This window comes from Spermophilus citellus (assembly GCF_964194105.1).
Source record: "Spermophilus citellus genome assembly, contig: SCAFFOLD_288, whole genome shotgun sequence".
Classification (NCBI taxonomy): Eukaryota; Metazoa; Chordata; class Mammalia; order Rodentia; family Sciuridae; genus Spermophilus; species Spermophilus citellus.
The window spans coordinates 165370-183473 of record NW_027672945.1 but is presented as its reverse complement, the minus strand read 5'-3'; positions in this window follow the sequence as shown (position 1 = coordinate 183473).

Here is an 18104-nt window from a genome sequence, read left to right as displayed (position 1 = left end):
TAATACATTCATCTATTGAAGGGCTTCCAGGTTGGTTCCACAATCTTGCTATTGTGAATTGTGCTGCTATGAACATCGATGTAGCAGTATCCCTGTAGCATGCTCTTGTTAGGTCTTTAGGGAATAGACCGAGAAGGGGAATAGCTGGGTCAAATGGTGGTTCCATTCCCAGCTTTCCAAGAAATCTCCACACTGCTTTCCAAATTGGCTGCACCATTTTGCAGTCCCACCAACAATGAACAAGTGTACCCATTTCCCCGCATCCTCGCCAGCACTTGTTGTTGTTGGACTTCTTAATGGCTGCCAATCTTACTGGAGTGAGATGGTATCTTAGGGTGGTTTTGATTTGCATATCTCTGACTGCTAGCGATGGTGAGCATTTTTTCATGTACTTGTTGATTGATTGTATGTCCTCCTCTGAGAAGTGTCTGTTCAGGTCCTTGGCCCATTTGTTGATTGGGTTATTTGTTATCTTATTATCTAATTTTTTGAGTTCTTTGTATACTCTGGATATTAGGGCTCTATCTGAAGTGTGTGGGGTAAAGATTTGTTCCCAGGATGTAGGCTCCCTGTTTATCTCTCTTATTGTTTCTTTTGTTGAGAAAAAACTTTTTAGTTTGAGTAAGTCCCATTTGTTGATTCTGGTTGTTAACTCTTGCGCTATGGGTGTCCTATTGAGGAATTTGGAGCCTGACCCCACAGTATGTAGATCATAGCCGACTTTCTCTTCTATCAGACGCCGTGTCTCTGATTTAATATCGAGCTCCTTAATCCATTTTGAGTTAACTTTTGTGCGAGACTCTGTCTCCTGGAACGGTTTCGCCTTAGATTTTTAAATGGCATCCCAAATTCATGAATGTTTCACTTTTATTGTTTCTCTTACTATCTCACCTTATAGATCTACATGTTCTAAAGAGTCATGAAATGATCTAGCTTCACATGCATGATTTTCTGATGACTGTTATTTTTCAATATGTAGCTGCAGATTATTTAAAATATATTTCTACTATTTCAGACACTTGAATTTAAGCACATACATGCCTTGTGTAGGAAATATTCCATCAGTAGAGCAACATCAAATCTATAATATATATAAAAGTCTGGATTGAAATGCATGCACATGCACTCCAGAGCTTGGCACATAACACTTACTCTATACTAATTCTACATGTTAGAACCTCCATGAAAGAATGATCCAGATATGCTTTTTTTGGGGGCGGGTGATGAAGATTGAACTCGGGGACACTCAACCACTGAGCCACATCCCTAGCCCTATTTTATTTAGAGACAGGACCTCACTGAGCTGCCTAGTAAATCTTTCACTGAGCTTGGCTCTGAGTGCTCTACTGCTGAACTACAGCCATAGCCCCAGAGATTGTAATCTGTTGTTGTTGTTATAGTTGTTGTTGAGACTATGCTATGGACTTTGAAATACTTTCTTCACATTATATATGCTTCTTTTAGGAAATAAAAGGAAGTATTAATGTGCTAACACTGTTCTGTATGGAATCATCCTGTCACAGATATCCAACTATTCTACTTTATTAAATGTTCTTAGTAACAAATAGTAAAAACACAGTATTGGGTAAATAGTGGCATAACATCTCTATTAATTATTAATTATTCAATTTACTTGGAGAATATTTCTCCTATGAGTCATATCTTTGTTCATTTTTTTCCTTGTAATCATTAGAGAAATAAAGACAGGTGTAGATAAGGTATGGGGATATGAAAGTAAGCCCCAGATTTATGTATCTTGAGTAACAAATATTTAAATTTTTATCATGCAATTCTGGAGAGTCACACAACCTCCTAAACAGGGTAATTAGAAAGACCTCAAAGGCATAGAGCAGCTGGCACATATTCGGGGAAAAGGAGTGTCATTGGAGAGAAATACTCCCAATATTTTCAAGAGAAATGTGGTTACATGTTGATCTTTCCTGGCTCTTGACACTTTATGTGCAGAAACATTCTGAAAAAGTCAGGCAATCCCTAAAAGTAACCCCTGAGGATACTTGACTGACTTCAAAGAATGTAGAAAAATATTTTCCCCCAATATTGACTTCCTATTTTCGAAGCCCTAGCATGGAAATATAACCAGGAGTGGGTACAATAATGTGAATATAAAAGAGACATACCCATGGAGCACTTAAACCTCCCACACAATTTAATAAGAGTCTCATGCTCTACCAACTGAGCTAGCTGGGCACCTCACAATTTACTTAATTAAATATCTTTGTATTTTTCTACCTCTTTTATTGTACTTTATAATATATAATGGTAATTATACACTTGAGATGGCAGGGTAGACAGTATATAGCATAGACTTCCCAAACTTCTCTATAATAGACTGTTTACAAGATACTAAATCTGTCCCTTTTTTCGTCTTACAGGGGAGAGGAACACATGTGCTCACACTGAGAAAAACAAAATTCTTATTCAGATAAGCCGCTAACTATGTACAAACCTGTTCAAAAGTTAAAGCACATGATTACCCTATATTTTTTCATGTGTTAGTGCTTTGGCTCAAAAAAAAATTCTACAAATGTTGATTTAAGTGGACTGGAATATGTAAATGTTGCAATCTAATGATCAATTTTAGGGATAAGAAAACCAAGGTAATGGTAATGATGTTTCTGTGATCCTTGAGTTTTGGTTTCAGATATGGACGTATCATGGTCATTCTCTTTTCTTCCAGAGGTCGTGCATGTACCTTTCCTCTTGTATTCATTCCATGTCATTTCACACAGGAAATGAACACTTAGTTCTGAGGAGTCATTTTAATTTTTTCTACGGAAAGTGTACATTGTAATTTGGGAGTCACTGGGGAGCTCTTGCATTTTAAAATTTTCAGGTTAACAATAAGATGCGTTGTGGGGAGCCACACTGAATGACCACACCTTTCAGTATTGAAGCAGGAGGCTCTGACCAGTCACTAAATTTGTGGTGACTCGTGGGCCATTACCCCCTTACCATAGGCCTAATTTTGGGATGAAACAATGTAAATAACAGAATTCAGGTACTGCCAGGAGTGATTGATTGATTCAAATTTTTGAGATGAGTTTAAAATTGCTGTGCAATCAGAACATGCCATCCGGCTCTCTACAAGAGACTATCATGTCATTTGAGTGACTTAATCAAGAGTTTACTCCTAGGGAAATTGAGGGAGATTTACAGGAAGAGTACCTACCTGTAACCCAATCTGTCCAACAGAGATTAACTAATGCATCCAGTCCAAATTTTTGGAAGAGGCCCTGACCATAAAAAAAATTAATTGGCTCACAGAAGAGCCAATCTGGGTTTATCGGTGACCCCTTACAGGGGAAATGTTAAAATAGCCCACATATTAGTTGAGGAACTACTTCAGGCTGGTCATTTAGAGCCCCTACACTAAGCCCTTGGAACACACCCATCTTTGTAACTAGGAAAAAGTCTGGTAACTGGAGATTATTACAAGACCTAAGATCTATTAATTGTGTTATAGAGCCCATGGGAGCATTACAATCTGGGCTTCCTTCTACAGCTATTCTTTTAGATTATTATTTGATAATAATAGATCTGAAAGATATCTTCTTCTCTATAACTTTGCACCCAGATGACTGTAAAGAAATTGCCTTCAGTGTCCCAGCAATTATTTTAAAGAACCAGTTAAAAGGTATTGCTGGAAAATGTTGCCTCAGGGAATGCGTAACTGTCCTACCCTATATCAAAATGTTGTGACACAGGCTATCACGCCTGTGCATATATTATTCATTTTATGAAAGACATACTTTTAGCTCATGATAACCCAGATGTACTCTTAAAACTTTTTGCCCAATAAGGGACGTCACTCACAGCAATGGGTTTGTTCATTGCACCTCCAAAGGTGTTAAAGACATCTCCTCTTCAATATCTAGGTCATGTGATTAGAGGACATATAATCAGTCCTCAAAACTTACAAATGAGAAAGGTCAATCTCTTGTAGAATGAGCTCATTTATCTATTAAGCTACAATTATAAAAGCTAAAAGGGAGATATGACTAGGACTCCCCAAAATAACCTCAATCATGCTCTGTTTTTTTTTTTTTTTAATTTTCTATGTTGTGACTCAGAAGGTCACACTGCAGCCAAGTGACACATCTTTCACAGCAACAGGCCCTTTAAGCCGAATTTGGTGAAAGAACTTGCAGACCGGCCGATGGAGAGGACCAGATCCAATGATCATGTGGGGCAGAGGTCATGCTTGTATTTTCCCAGAAGGTGCTTTTCATCCTATTTGGGTTCCTAAACCTGCCATCAGGCATGGAGGACCTAGAACCAAGATTCAAATGACTGAAGAGTGACCCAACGATGCCAGACCTAACTCCCTCCAACAAGAGGAACTCTCGAAGGTATAGAGGAAGAAAGATGGCCCAGAGAGACCCAATGGTGAAGCCACCCTCATGGAAGGACCTGAAGAGTTTGACACTGCAGGCGAACAAATGATTAGACAACAAGGAATAGTTAAATCTCCAACTATGATGCTTGCTGCAGTAATAGCTCTATTGAGCTGTCAGGTAAAGGGGAATCAGGGAGACACTTACTGGACATATTTTCCAGATCCACCTCTAGTACACCCAGCAGTGTGAACTGGAGAATTCATCCCAGTGTTTACTAATAACTCATTAATGATGGTAGGATTTACAGACACCCCTATTAACCCCATCCATGTGACTGGATTTAATTATTCTCGCTATAGTGCCCAACTACCCTAGTGTTGGTCCCACGATAAATATGCTGGCTGTCAAAAAGTGTATTTGGGGAAAAGACAGCAGTTGGGGGACCAACTAATTATACTGTTTCTGGAGACTAAAAGCCTTAGAACAGATCAGTTATTAAAATGGGACTTTCTCATAACCAGTCATCTCGGCAGAACATCCTTGAATACCTCCTTTTACTAACAATTTGACAATAGAAATTGGCACCTTTCCTAAGTGGATGGAATGTATAAATACTTTTCCCATACAGCATAAGGTGTGTAGAAATGGTGGGTATATTTTGGACTGGTCTCCTAAAATTGACAATAGGCAGTTATGCACGGGTAATGCCATGAATCCTGGAGGATTTGTTAGTAGCATCCTGACCTTCAGGGAAGGTGGCATTCGGAAAGATGTTTGGTGCTTAATTGCTGCTTCAGAATTCTTACATTTTACTGACAAACATTTACCAGACTTTGTAGGCAAGAACTGTAACAGGAAGGTTCTTGATATGGCTTATGGGCCTGTGTTCAATCTCCTTATGTTTTAATTATAGGAAACGTAAAAGTTAAAAGGGAAGATGATAGATATCTTGTAACATGTAGTAAATGCAATTTAACTAATTGTATCACAAGAAATAATAGAGAAAAAGGAACTATAATGCTCCATAAGCCCTCTTTTGTCTTATTACCAGGAAATATTTCAGAGCCATGGTAGGCTGATGCTGGTTTTCAAGTCTTACAACAAATACACGCCCAGCTAGCGAGACCTAAATGTGCTCTTGGGCTCATAATAGTGGGAGTTGTTGCCTTGGTTTCTTTCATTGCTTCCATGGTCACAGCTTTGGTGGCCATATCTCAAATATTCAACATGCAAATTTTCTTAATAATTTGGCTCAGAATACTTCCAAGGCTCTTCACAATCAAATAAATGTTGTTGAAATGATTGAGACAAAGCTAAATGCCTTAGAGGCTGCTGTCATGAATATAGGTAATAAACTTTCCACTTTGAAATTCAAGGAAAGACTTAAATGTCCTGCTAGCTATAGGTATTTGTGTGTTACTGCTGCCAAATGCAATGCTTCTTAATGGTATTGGGAGAAGGTTCAAATCCATTTGTTGAATATTTGGCAGAAAAATGATAACAGCTTAGATCTTTTGCAGCTGCATCATCAGACTCAAGATATACAAAAAAGTAAATTGATTTTTCAGATCCTACTTCTTTAGCTGATCAAATACTTAAAGAATTAAACAGCTTTAACCCTGGAAACATTCTTAACCACTCTGCATGGTATATCCTTGTATTGTTCTCATGGCTACTAATTCTCTTTTGTGTTGTAATTGTAGGATGTTGTGCCCCCAGAAGAATTCAGGGACTCCTATAATGACCCATCACCTGCTTTTTCAAAGAAAGAACGACGGGTATGTGGGAAGCCCTTCTGAATGACCCATGCCTTCCAGTCCTGAAGCAGGAGGCTCTGACCAGTCACTACATTTGTGGTGACTTGGGCGTTGTCCCAACTCAGATAGAGAGGCAGGTCTTCAGATGTAGGCATTACCCATGCGGGTTGACTTATCCTCATGTGTCCCTTGTAACCCTGCCCCCTCTGGCCTTTTTTTGAATAGAACTTTCTAAGAACAAGAGTCCTCCAATAAAAGCTCTCTTCTGAAGGTGGTCACTTTCTCACCAGCCTCTTGTGACTTTTTCTTGCCCTCCCTTTTGGTGAGCCTGAGGTCAAGAGCAGAGAAGCAGTCCCGAAGCTTGTGTAAAGGTAAAGTGTTTCTGTGTTTTATTTGGTGTCCCTGGAAATTCACATGAGTGACCTTAAGTTCAGCTGACTGTGCAGATTGGGGGTAGCAATTTGCCTGACCTGCATGGGCAGCAATTTGTAACTGGTGTTCAGAGGGATCACACACACACACACACACACACACACACACACACCTTATATTTTTCAAGAGTAAAATCAAAGGCAAAAATTGCCCTGGGATGACTAGATATCCACAAGAAGAAACAAAAGTATTTGGATATGTACCTCACATCATGTACAAAAGTGAATTTTTTTTAAAAAAGGATCAAAGTCCTTTGTGTAATAGCTAGAAGCATAAAACTCATAAAAAAAACAGTTGAGGAAATTTTGGTTACTTTGGATGTGCTGATGGCTATTTAATATTTGTATTTATTTTAATCAGTTAGAATAATCCCAGTTTAAAAGTGGTATGATTTCATGTCAAAATAAACCTTAATGTTATGTGTAACTGAAATTAACTAATAAAAAATAAAATTTAAAAATGAACAAAGGCACTGGAGATGTAGCTCAGGGGTAAAGCATCCTTGAGTTCAATTTTCAGTACCAGCAAATAATTATTAAAGGAACAAAGACATTTCTAAATGTAATAGGCTTAATCTTGACTCTGTTGACACTTCTGTGAGTTTGGTGAAAATGAGAGCCGTTTTCATGATAATTCATAATTTGTTTAAAATATGCCCACAAAATTAAAAGATATCTGGTTTTTTTTGGTGACTCAACAATATGTTATTGACTACATGAAGAAGCAACAAGTATACAGATGTTAGTTTGGAGTCAGAAGTTAATTAGTTAATGTTATTTGTTTGACAACCCTTCAGCTAATATGATTCCACACAATGCTAGGGATCATTTGGCTCCAAAGGAATAATCTTTACTCTTGAGAAATTTCAATTTTATTTAAGTCTATAGATTAAGAAAAATGGATGTCCAGGTTTGACTTATACAAGATAAATGTGGTTGGAGTTTTTCAGATAGAAGTCCCCATTGGGGGACAGTGAAGTTTCAAATAGCATATACAGAAGCCTAGATGAAGTCTATAACTTAAAAAAATCATAGTGACTAAATTGTAAATATATATATCTTTACCCTTCAAAAAATTTATTATGCCACATCATAAACCTCATATCTAAAATCCTTTAGATATTTCCAGATATATGGCATTATAAGAAGTATCTTTTGGCACATGCCTGTAATCCCAGCAGTTTGGGAGGCTGAGGCAGAAGGATCACATGTTCAAAGCCAGGTTTAGTAACTGGCCTCTAAATAAAATTGTTAGAAGGGCTGGGAATGTTACTCAGTGGTTAAGCTCCCCTGGATTTAATCTCTGGTATTAAAAAAAGAAAAAAGAAAAAGAGTGTTTTCTAGGAATCTATACTGTCCAATGCAGGGTCATGAGATTTTACATGTTTTCTGCTAAGAATCTTGTAGTCCATCATTTGTACAATTTGATTACAGCTTGCTTCTCTTTGTCTAGTTACTGTGTAAATTTATGTTTTTGTTTGGGTAGTTTTTCTTTCATAATTTAGGCTTTTGTAGTTATGAATTTTCTTCTGGGGGCTACTTTAGCTGCACCGCATAAATTTTGGCATGTTTCCTTTCATTTTTATTTACCTAAACTATTTTCTATTTTTTTTCTTTTTTTCTTCCTACAGAGTATACTGTCTAATTGCTAAGTTTGCAAATTTTTAAATTTTCTGTTTTTTTAACTTAATTTCATTGTAGTTACAAAAGATACTTGTCCTGATTTCAGTGACTTTAAATTTATTAACATTTTTATTGCTTTAAAATGGCAAGTTCTACACAATGTTTCCTACACACTGGAGTAAAATGTGTATTTCAACTTTTGGGCAGAATATTCTTTATAGTCCTCTAGAACTAGTGTAGTTATATTATTGTTCAAGTCATTTTGTTTTACATGGACTTTTTGCTAGTTATTTCATTCTTTCTTGAAAGTGGGATATCACAAATTATCCACCCCTTTTTGTAGAAAACTTTCTTCCTTTAATCCTGATAGTTTCCATTTCATGCATTTTGGAACTCTGTTTTTAGACATGTATATATTTATAACTTAGCTTGTGAGACTGCCCACTCTATTGATATGTAATATATATTTTAGTTTTATCATAAATATGCATATATATTTAATATATAATTTAATATATGTAATTACAAGTATATATAATGGTCTATCCTCTATATAACAATTTCTGTCACAGCTGATTTTGTCTGACATGTGCATGGCCCTCCAGCTGTTTTCTGTGTTGTTTTTTGTTTTTTCTTATACTGGGGTTTTACCCAGGAGCACTTTACTACTGAGACGTGTCCCCAGACACTTTTATGTTTTACTTTGAGGTAGGGCCTCACTAAGTTGAAAGGAGCCACTCATGAATTACTTGAGGGTCTTCTCTCAGTATGGAGCCATGGGGATTTAGATTTAACCTTGGCAACTATGGAGGCACCCTCAAGCACATTAGATTGCTTAAGGCACATGACCTCTAAAAGTTACTATGTGATATTCATTAGCTGTGACCAAGTTTAAGACTACCCAGTGTAGATTTGAGTCCTTTGTTTCAGATTGTACAGGGAGATCCTTCTCTACCTTCCCATCAACTTATGGCAGAAGAAAGGATTTCCATAGCAAAGGTTGAATCTGCCATGATTACTGCACAGCTTACTAGAATTAATCCACAAGAGCCTATATATTGATTAACATTTCCCAATGTTCATACTCCTACAGGAGCAATGTGGCAATAATTGGGAATTATTGAGTGGCCTCGCCTACCTCATTCTCCTCTAAAGTCATTGACTCCATTTCATAGCTTTATTGTGCAGTTTTTAAAGGAAGAACACGAGTTTTGCAGATAGTTGGGTCATAGCCTAATATTATTGTTGGCCCTTTTTCTACTCAAGAGCATGATTGGCTTTGGCAATCTTCTAATACTTGGCAGATAGCTTTTGTAATTTCCCTGGTCAAATGGAAAGCCATTACATTCATGATAATATTATTCAGTTTGCTCTTGTGACTACATTGATTTTTCCCAAAAGTGTACATGCTTAACCAATAGTTGGAGCATTAATAATATTTACTGATGGATCGAAGTCAGGAAAAGCAGGTTTCTATAGCCATGTTCATACAGAGATAATACAGACATCATATTTTTCTGCAGAATGATCAGAAATTTAAGCTCTCATTTGTGCTTTAATTCATTTTGCAAATGAGTCAATCCGTATTCATTCTGATAGTTTATATTGCAGTTGGAGTCACAAAAAAATATTGAAACATCAACTACTGGGAACACACCATTGCAAGAGTTATTTGTTTCAGACCTTACAAAAGACAATTCAAATGTGTCACCATCCATGTTTCATTAGCCATATAAGGGCACATTCTAATCTTCCAGGTCCTTTAGCATCAGGTAATGATAAGATTGATAAACTTGTTGCTGTTATGAATAAATATCTTTATATGATGTTGCACAAGGCTCACATTCTTTACATCATCAGAATGCTTCCACTTTACATAAAAAAATTAATATTCCTGGGGAAAAACTTGTCAAATTGTTCATCAAATCTCACAATGTTTTATACATATTTTATCTTCACCAACTGATGTTAATCCCGTGGTTTATGACTAAATCAGTTATGGCAAATGGATGTAACTCGCATCCCTCAATTTGGCAAACAGTGTTAAGTTCATGTTATTGTTGATACTTACTCTAGATTTATTTTTGCCACTGCTTGTGTAAAAGAAAATACTGAGCATGTTATTTCTTACTGTCTAGCTACTTTTGCAGCATTAGGATGTCCTTTACAGATTGAAATTGATAATACTCCAGCTTATACTGATTTTTCTTTCCAGCAGTTTGGCCATCAATTTTGTATTGATCATAAAACAGGTATTCTGTAGAAGCCTCAAGGTCCAGCCATTGTACAATGAGCTCATTTACCTGTTAAGCTACAATTACAAAAAAGGGGGCTAAGGCCCCACAAAATAAAGTTAATCATGCTTTGTTTTCATTTTTTTTTAAATTGTGACACTGAAAGTCACGCTGCAGCTGAAAGACACAAAAAGTATTCCACGGCAACAGGTTCCTTGGTCCACGTTTGGTGGAATGATTTACAAACATAACAACAGAAAGGATCAGATTAAGTGATAATGTGGGGTAGAGGTCATCTTGTGTTTTCCCAGAAGGTGCCTCTCATCCTATTGGGGTACCTGAAGTTGCTATCAGAGATGGAGAACCTAGAACTGAGGTTCAGATGACTGAAGATTGATTCAGAGATGTCAGCCCTGACCCTCAGCAGGAAGTGAAAGCTACAAAGGAGGAAGAGGATGAAGAAGGCCCAGAGAGACTGAATGTTGAATCTACCATCATGGAAACAATGGAGAATCTAATGCTACAACCTGAACAGATAGTTCGACACAAGGAGGAACTAAGTCTGCAGCCACAATGTTTGTGGCCATGTTAGCTCTGTTGAGCTGTCCGGTAAATGAGGTCCAGGGAGAAACCAATTGGACATATTCTTCAGACCAATCTTTGGTACACCCTGTGGTATGGACCAGAGAATCCACCCAGTATTTACCAATGATACTCATGTAATGTGTGGTTTTACAAATACTCAGATTACACCCATCCTTGAGACTGGATTTAGTGATACTGGTTACAGGGGACACTACACATATATTGGTCCTATGGTAAACATACTGGCCATCCAGGGGTATCTTTTGAAGAAAAGACAGCATATGAGATGTCTAGACGAGCCAATCTTACTGGACCCTGGGACTCTTAATAACTGTTTGGACATATTCTTTAAATGGAACTTTCTCTAACAAGCCAGTCATTGCCACAGAACATCTGCCAATACCTTACTGTCCTAATCATTCTGCAATAGAATTTGGCACATTTCCTAAATGGATAGACTGTGCAGATGTCTTGCCAGTACAACAAAAATTTCTAAAAATAGTGGATATATTTTAGACTGGTCTCCAAGAATAGACAAAAGAAAATCGCATAAGGATGCCATGATCCCTGGAGGTTTTGTTGGTAATATCCTAACCTTCAGTGAAGGCAGTATCCAAAAAGATGTTTGGTGCTTAATTGTAGCCTCATATTTCCTATATTACACTTACAGCCCTATGTCTGACTTTGTAGGCAGGGGGTGTAAAGAGGGTTCCTGGTATGGCCTGCAGGCCTGGTTTAATCTCCTTATGCTTTAATTACTGGAAATGTGAGAGTTAAGAGAAAATATGTTAAATATTTTGTAGCCTGTAAAAAGTGCAGTTTACCTGATTGCATCTCTAGATATAACAAGGGAAAGGAACATTAATCCTTCACCAGTCTTCCTTTGTCTTACTACCAGCCAACATTTCAGAGCCATGGTATGCTGATGCCGGTTTTCAGGTTTTACAACAGACACATGCTCACGTGACAAGACTCAAGCAAGCTTTTGGACTCATAATTCTTGGTTATAATTTTTCAAAATTTATTTAATCTCGTTCAACTCTCTACAGTTACAACATTAGTGGCTAGATCTCAGAACATTTAGCATGCAAATTTTCTTAATAATTTGGCTCAAAATACTTCCAAGGTCTTCAATAATCACAAATATTGATTTTTGAAAGTATTGAAACTTGAATGTCTTAGAAACTTCTGTCATAAATATTGGTAACGAGCTTTCTGCTCTCTCGTTTAAGGAAAGGTTTAAATGCCATCTGACTACGAAGGTCTCTGTTACTGTAACCAAATATAATGCTTCCCAATGGGATTTGGAGAAGGTTAAATCATCTAATGGGTATTTGGCATAGCAATAATAATACACTGGATCTTATGGAGTTACATCACAACATCCAGGATGTTCAAAAAAGCAAAATTGATCTTTTGGATCCTACTTCTCTAACTGGAAATACTTCAAGAATGGAATGGCTTTAACCCTGGAAACTCGCTGAAACACTCTGCATGATATATTATTGGAATGAGATGTTCGCTACTAGTTCTTTTTTGTATTGTGATAATAGGTTATCACACCCTCAGAACACAAATCTGGGAACTTAAAATAATGGCTCATCTTTTTCTATTGCAAAGAAAAAAGGGGGAATATTCATGGTGCCACCCGTGAATTACTTGAGGGTCTTCTCTGGGTATGGAGCCATGGAGATTTAGGTCTAACCTTGGGAACTATCCGCAGCTCCCCAGAGTGCATTAGATTGCCCAAGGCACATGACTCTATCTCTGCTCTACCAGGAAGACCCCTCTTCTAGCTCTGAAGTTGGGCATAACCCAATGGGAACTGCAAAGCCCACTTTCTACCTTATTTGGCAAAAAACATTACATGGAAAACATTTGATATTCCCTGATATAAATAAAGCAAACATAGGCTCCATTTTGCTCTTTTGAGTTTGGAAGCTTCATCCCTAAGATCGGCTAGCCCATCCCACCCCTGCTTTTAAAATTACTTTCTGTATCCTGTGGGGTATATGTGTCCCCTGCTTTACCTTTCTTAGCTTTTATTTTGCAGCCAGACCACTCCACCAAGAGAAACTCTATTTTTACCACCTGCAGTTTTGAATTCATGATACTCTTGCCTCAGCCTCCCGAGTCACTGAACTACTGTGGTGGGCTCTTGATTGCTATTTTTATATTTTTATATTTATTTTTATTCTCATCCTGTCTTTGTTTTGGAATCTAAAGTGAATCTGATGTAGACAGCAGAATAATTTTGTTTGACTCTAGGTTTTTACCCAAGGGTGCCTTAACACTGGGCTACATCTCCAGCCACTTTTTAATATTATTATATTTTATTTTCAGACACTGTTACACTGAGTTCCTGATGCCAGCATCAAACTTGTGATCCCCTAGCCTCAGTCTCACAAGGAGCTTAGTGACAGCATTGAGCCACTTTGCCCAGATGATGATGACTTAGGATCTCCATAAGTCACCGAGTTTGCCCTCAAACTTGGAGTCCTCTTACCTCAGCCTTCTGAGTTTTTAGAGTCACAAATGTGTGCTGCATGCCCAACTTGATCAATATGTTTTCTAAAATTGGAACAAATTGGATCTATATGTAGTGATAGTCATGAAAAAAGTAATAGTAATGAACCAAATGCTTCTGCTATGTTGCCACTTGTTTTCTACCTATATGTTTTTCGTTCATCAATTTCCCATTATTTCCTATTAATGATTAATTTTTCTTGTGTACCATTTTTATTTCATTTTCTTCTTTTGTCACATGTTTAGCTTTTCCTTAGTGATTGTTCTGGGAGCTGTAACATCTTAAATTCATGACAATCAGTTTTTATTCATGCCAAATTAGTTTCAATTGTATAGAAAAATTTTGCTAATCTTATAGATTTGTCCCTCATTCCTGGTTTTTATATTTGTCATAGACTATAAATTCATGCATCGTGTGCCTTCTATGGCTTGGATATCATTTGTCCCCAAGCAAGCTTAGGATTTGGACACTTGTTCATCATTATGGTAGCACTGAGGCATGGGAAACTTTCAAATGTGCTGTCTACTGGGCATCAATTCAGTCACTGGGGACACCACCCTCAGGAGGAATGGATGCTAGTCTCTTGGAATGAGTTTTTGAGAAAATGAGTTGTTATGAAAAATCAAGACTGAGCCTCTCTGGTCTGTGGCTCAAATTGGTCCATATTATTTTCCCTCTTCCACTTGTCCCCACTCTGATGAGAGCCACCATGCTGGAATAGAGCAACATGGATACTCCCCAGAAGCCAAGTGGATGGGATCCCTTTATCTTGGACTCTCAGACTCTAAAATTCTGATCTAAATGACTTTTTAATCACAAACTCCTCAGTCTTAGGTATTTTTTGATAGCAATGAAAAATGGAGTCTTGTAGTAATTCCACATCAATGTTTGTTTGGTTCTAAGAGTTATTTTTGTGTTCTAAGTGTTATTGTTGCACTCATTTATTTAAAAATCTTTTTGAATTTTATTTTTTTTAAATACACAACAGTGTAATGCATTGCAATTCTTATTACACATATAGAGTACAATTTTTTACACTTATATTTTTTTAAAAAAAAGAAGAGTTAGAAACTAAATATTCCATGGTACTGGCTATACTTAGCTACCATATTGAGCTACTGAGCTACATCTACCATTACTTCTCATTATTTTATTTGGGCTCAAGGATCTGTCTTTTATCATTTCCTTTAACCTTGGTGGCTCTATTGTCATTTCTTGAAGAGTTGTTTACTCACCACAAACATTTCCTTGTACAAATCTCCCCTTATCTTTTGAATCAGTTTTGTAAGTAGAAAATTATTGATGGTTTAAAAAACAAGTTCCATCATGTCCTCCCACTGCCTTCCAGCTTCTTGGATTCTCTAGGGAAACCCACTAATGCTATCTTGTACCTGAACAACTGTTTCTCTCTGACCACCCACGAGATTGCCGCTTGGTATTTGTTTTACAGCAATTTGACTCTCATAGCTCCTCTTACCCATGGTTTCCCTTTCTGTAAGCTATAGACAATTCCAGAATGAGCAACTCATGAGTTTTAAATTGCAAAGTGTTCTGAGGAGCATGATGCAATCTCTCCCCACCTGACCCCATCCCTCCAGGGGCACGAGACTCTGCCTTCTCCAGCAGTTTCCCAGTTGATATACTGTTTCTGGAATACCTTCCTGTTACTGGCAAGTTGCCATCTTTGTTGAGAGACTGACAGTTTTGATAGTGCTCCACGTGTGTAGAAGAGAACATCTCTCCGATTACTCATGCACCACATTCTGTTTGTGTCCATGTTGCATTGTTAGCACCTTGGAGCTTAAGAATAGAAGACACACCTTGACCCTCTCCTAACGGAAAACATGATTTCCCATGAGACTATGACCCAAGAAGTTGAGATATGTTTAATAAGTTTAGGATGAACCTCTTTCACAAATAACCTCAAGAAAAAGTACCAGTAAATAGGAAGTCAATTCTATTTGGTTGTAAGGCTAAAATGTCCACCAGGAAGGAAGTTGAACCTCATTTCCATAGCATATGGTTTTATGCTAAAATGTCCTTAAGAATAGTTAGTGTGTAAACAAGGCAGTCTGGTTCATGCTTAACTCCCAGGATGGAACCTAATTTCATCTGACAATGCAAGGTAACCCACCACACCCAATGCCACCATGATCTGAGGGATAAGGTATAAGTCCCTGGGCATAATGAGGACCCACTGGAGGCCCTTGTTTCTCTCCAAAAGGAAAATGCTATAGTCGTAATTCATGGAAGAATACGTCATCATTTGTCAGGCACATGGACAGACCTATTTAGAAAAGCAGATACAAATTCAGGAAAGAACGTGAGGGCCCCAGGATACAGTGAGGTCGGTAGTGCGCTTGCTTCACATGCACAAGATCCCAGGTTCAATCCCCAGCACCACAAGAAGAAAGAAAGGAAAAAATGTGAGAAACTATAAAGGGAGAGATGGCAAGTACAAGGTCAGAGGTGTTGCTATTTGGAGAGGGGCATTTAGGTGGGGCTGGACTAGAGATAGGGCCAGAGCAGGCTTCTGTAATTTCTCACCCATTTTTCTAACCTTGCTCATATCATGCTAGTATTTGGGGGTCCAGGAAGTTGGTCTAGGAGAAATGCTGCATTGCAGGGAGTTGCTTTTTTTTAATTTGATTTTTATTTTTAAAAATATTTTTTAGTTGGACAGGATAACTTTATTTATTTCTTTTTAATGTGGTGCTGAGGATCAAACCCAGTGTCTCACATGTGCTAGGCAGGTGCTCTGTCACTGAGCCAGTACCCCAGTCCCTTGTTATTAATTTCAAATTTTTTTGTGGGCATTCCTGCATTCTGGTGATTTATGACCTTCTCCTTTGAGGTTCAGTGAAACTTTCTTCTTGGTATCCCAACATTTCTGCCCCAACCAGACATGTTCCACAGATCTTTATGGACATCAAGTGTTACTAGAGGAATGGATAAATGATCATTTACTTATCAAAGCAAATAGAGCAGTGTTTTCAGGACAGAAGTCTTAAGAGAATGCTCATTATTAGATTTCTATTTTTACTTATGTATTTAGCCATGGACTCATATGTTTTTTGCAGTCATCCACAAATGGGGTCCACAAACCAGCAGATTTCAGAAACTTTTAATGTTGACAGATATTTTCAAATGTTTGCATCTGATTGAGGCACATTTGACTTAGGGTAAACATTAAGATGCTTTTAAAGTGCTCATAAATTTTCCTGGCTAGAATACTGCAGAGGGTTTTGCCAGTTTTGTTGCCACTTTGTTTATCTCATAGGTGTTGAAAAACCTCTCAGATGCAAGGAATGCACCCCAGAGGCAAGCTCCTGAAGCTGGCCACCCACAGACCCCCACACCCACTGATCCAATTCTCCATCCAATTCTCCATTAACTGGTTGTTGGGTGCTGTTGGATTGTTAATTATTGGGTAAAATCCAATGTTTTGTCCCCAAGGAGCCCAAGGTCTAGGTTGTTGGTTATTGGAACCACTAGCTTGGTTATTCACTTTTCCTTTCCTCTCAAGAGAAATCTGAGCTCCATCAGGGACCTATATCTAATGGCACTAGTAGCTTAGTAAAATTTCTCATTTTGTTTAAGAAAACTAACAGCAAGAATAATTTCCCTCATGGCGGAAGGAGGGGTTCTGGCCCCAAGGTGTCCTCAGCTCTTTCCCTCTTCTCACCCACATAATCTTCTCCTCATCCTGGGCAAGACAACTGTGTACTGCTCATCCCTGGAATCCTGGGCATGTGTCTTGACCTTCTCAGTCTTCCTTCAAGAGAAAAGTTCCCATTTCATAAATGCAGCAAAACTGGGCCCCCAATTATCTGGGCTGCTGTTACTGAGAAGCAAAAGAAAAAATACTGAAGATGGGGACTGGGGCTGGGGCTCAGCCCTTGAGCAGTTGCCTAGCACATGCAAGGCCCTGGGTTCCATCCTCAGCACCACAAAAAAATAAATGGATAGAATAAAAGTATTGGGTCCAACTCCAACTAGAAAAAAATATTTAAAAAACTAAATACTGAAAAGGCAATGTATCTAGCACTTAGGGAAATGCAAATTAAAACTGCACTGAGAATCTCTTTCACTCCAGTCAGAATGGCAATTATCAAGAATACAGTAACAATAAATTGGTGAGGATGTGGGGGACAGGGAATGCTCACACCTTGTTGGAAAAACTGCACATTGGTGCAACCCTTCTGGAAAACAGGATGGAGATTTCTTAAACTAGGACTGGAACCACCCTCCGACTCAGTTATCCCACTCTTCAGCATAAAGAGGATAAAATCAGCATACTACAGGGACACAGCCACATCAATGTTTATGAGAGAACAACTCACAATAGCTAAGCTATGGAGCCAGCCTAAATGCCCATCAACAGATGAATAGATAAAGAAATTGTGGTGTGTATACACGGTGGAATATTACTCAGCTTTCAAAAAGGATGACTTCATAACATTGGCCAGTAAGTGAATGGATCTGGAGATTATCATTCTAAACTAAAATAAGGCAATCCCCCAAAACCAAAGGTCACATGTTTTCCATGACATGCATTATCTATATCACAAGGAAGGTGGGGGGCAAAA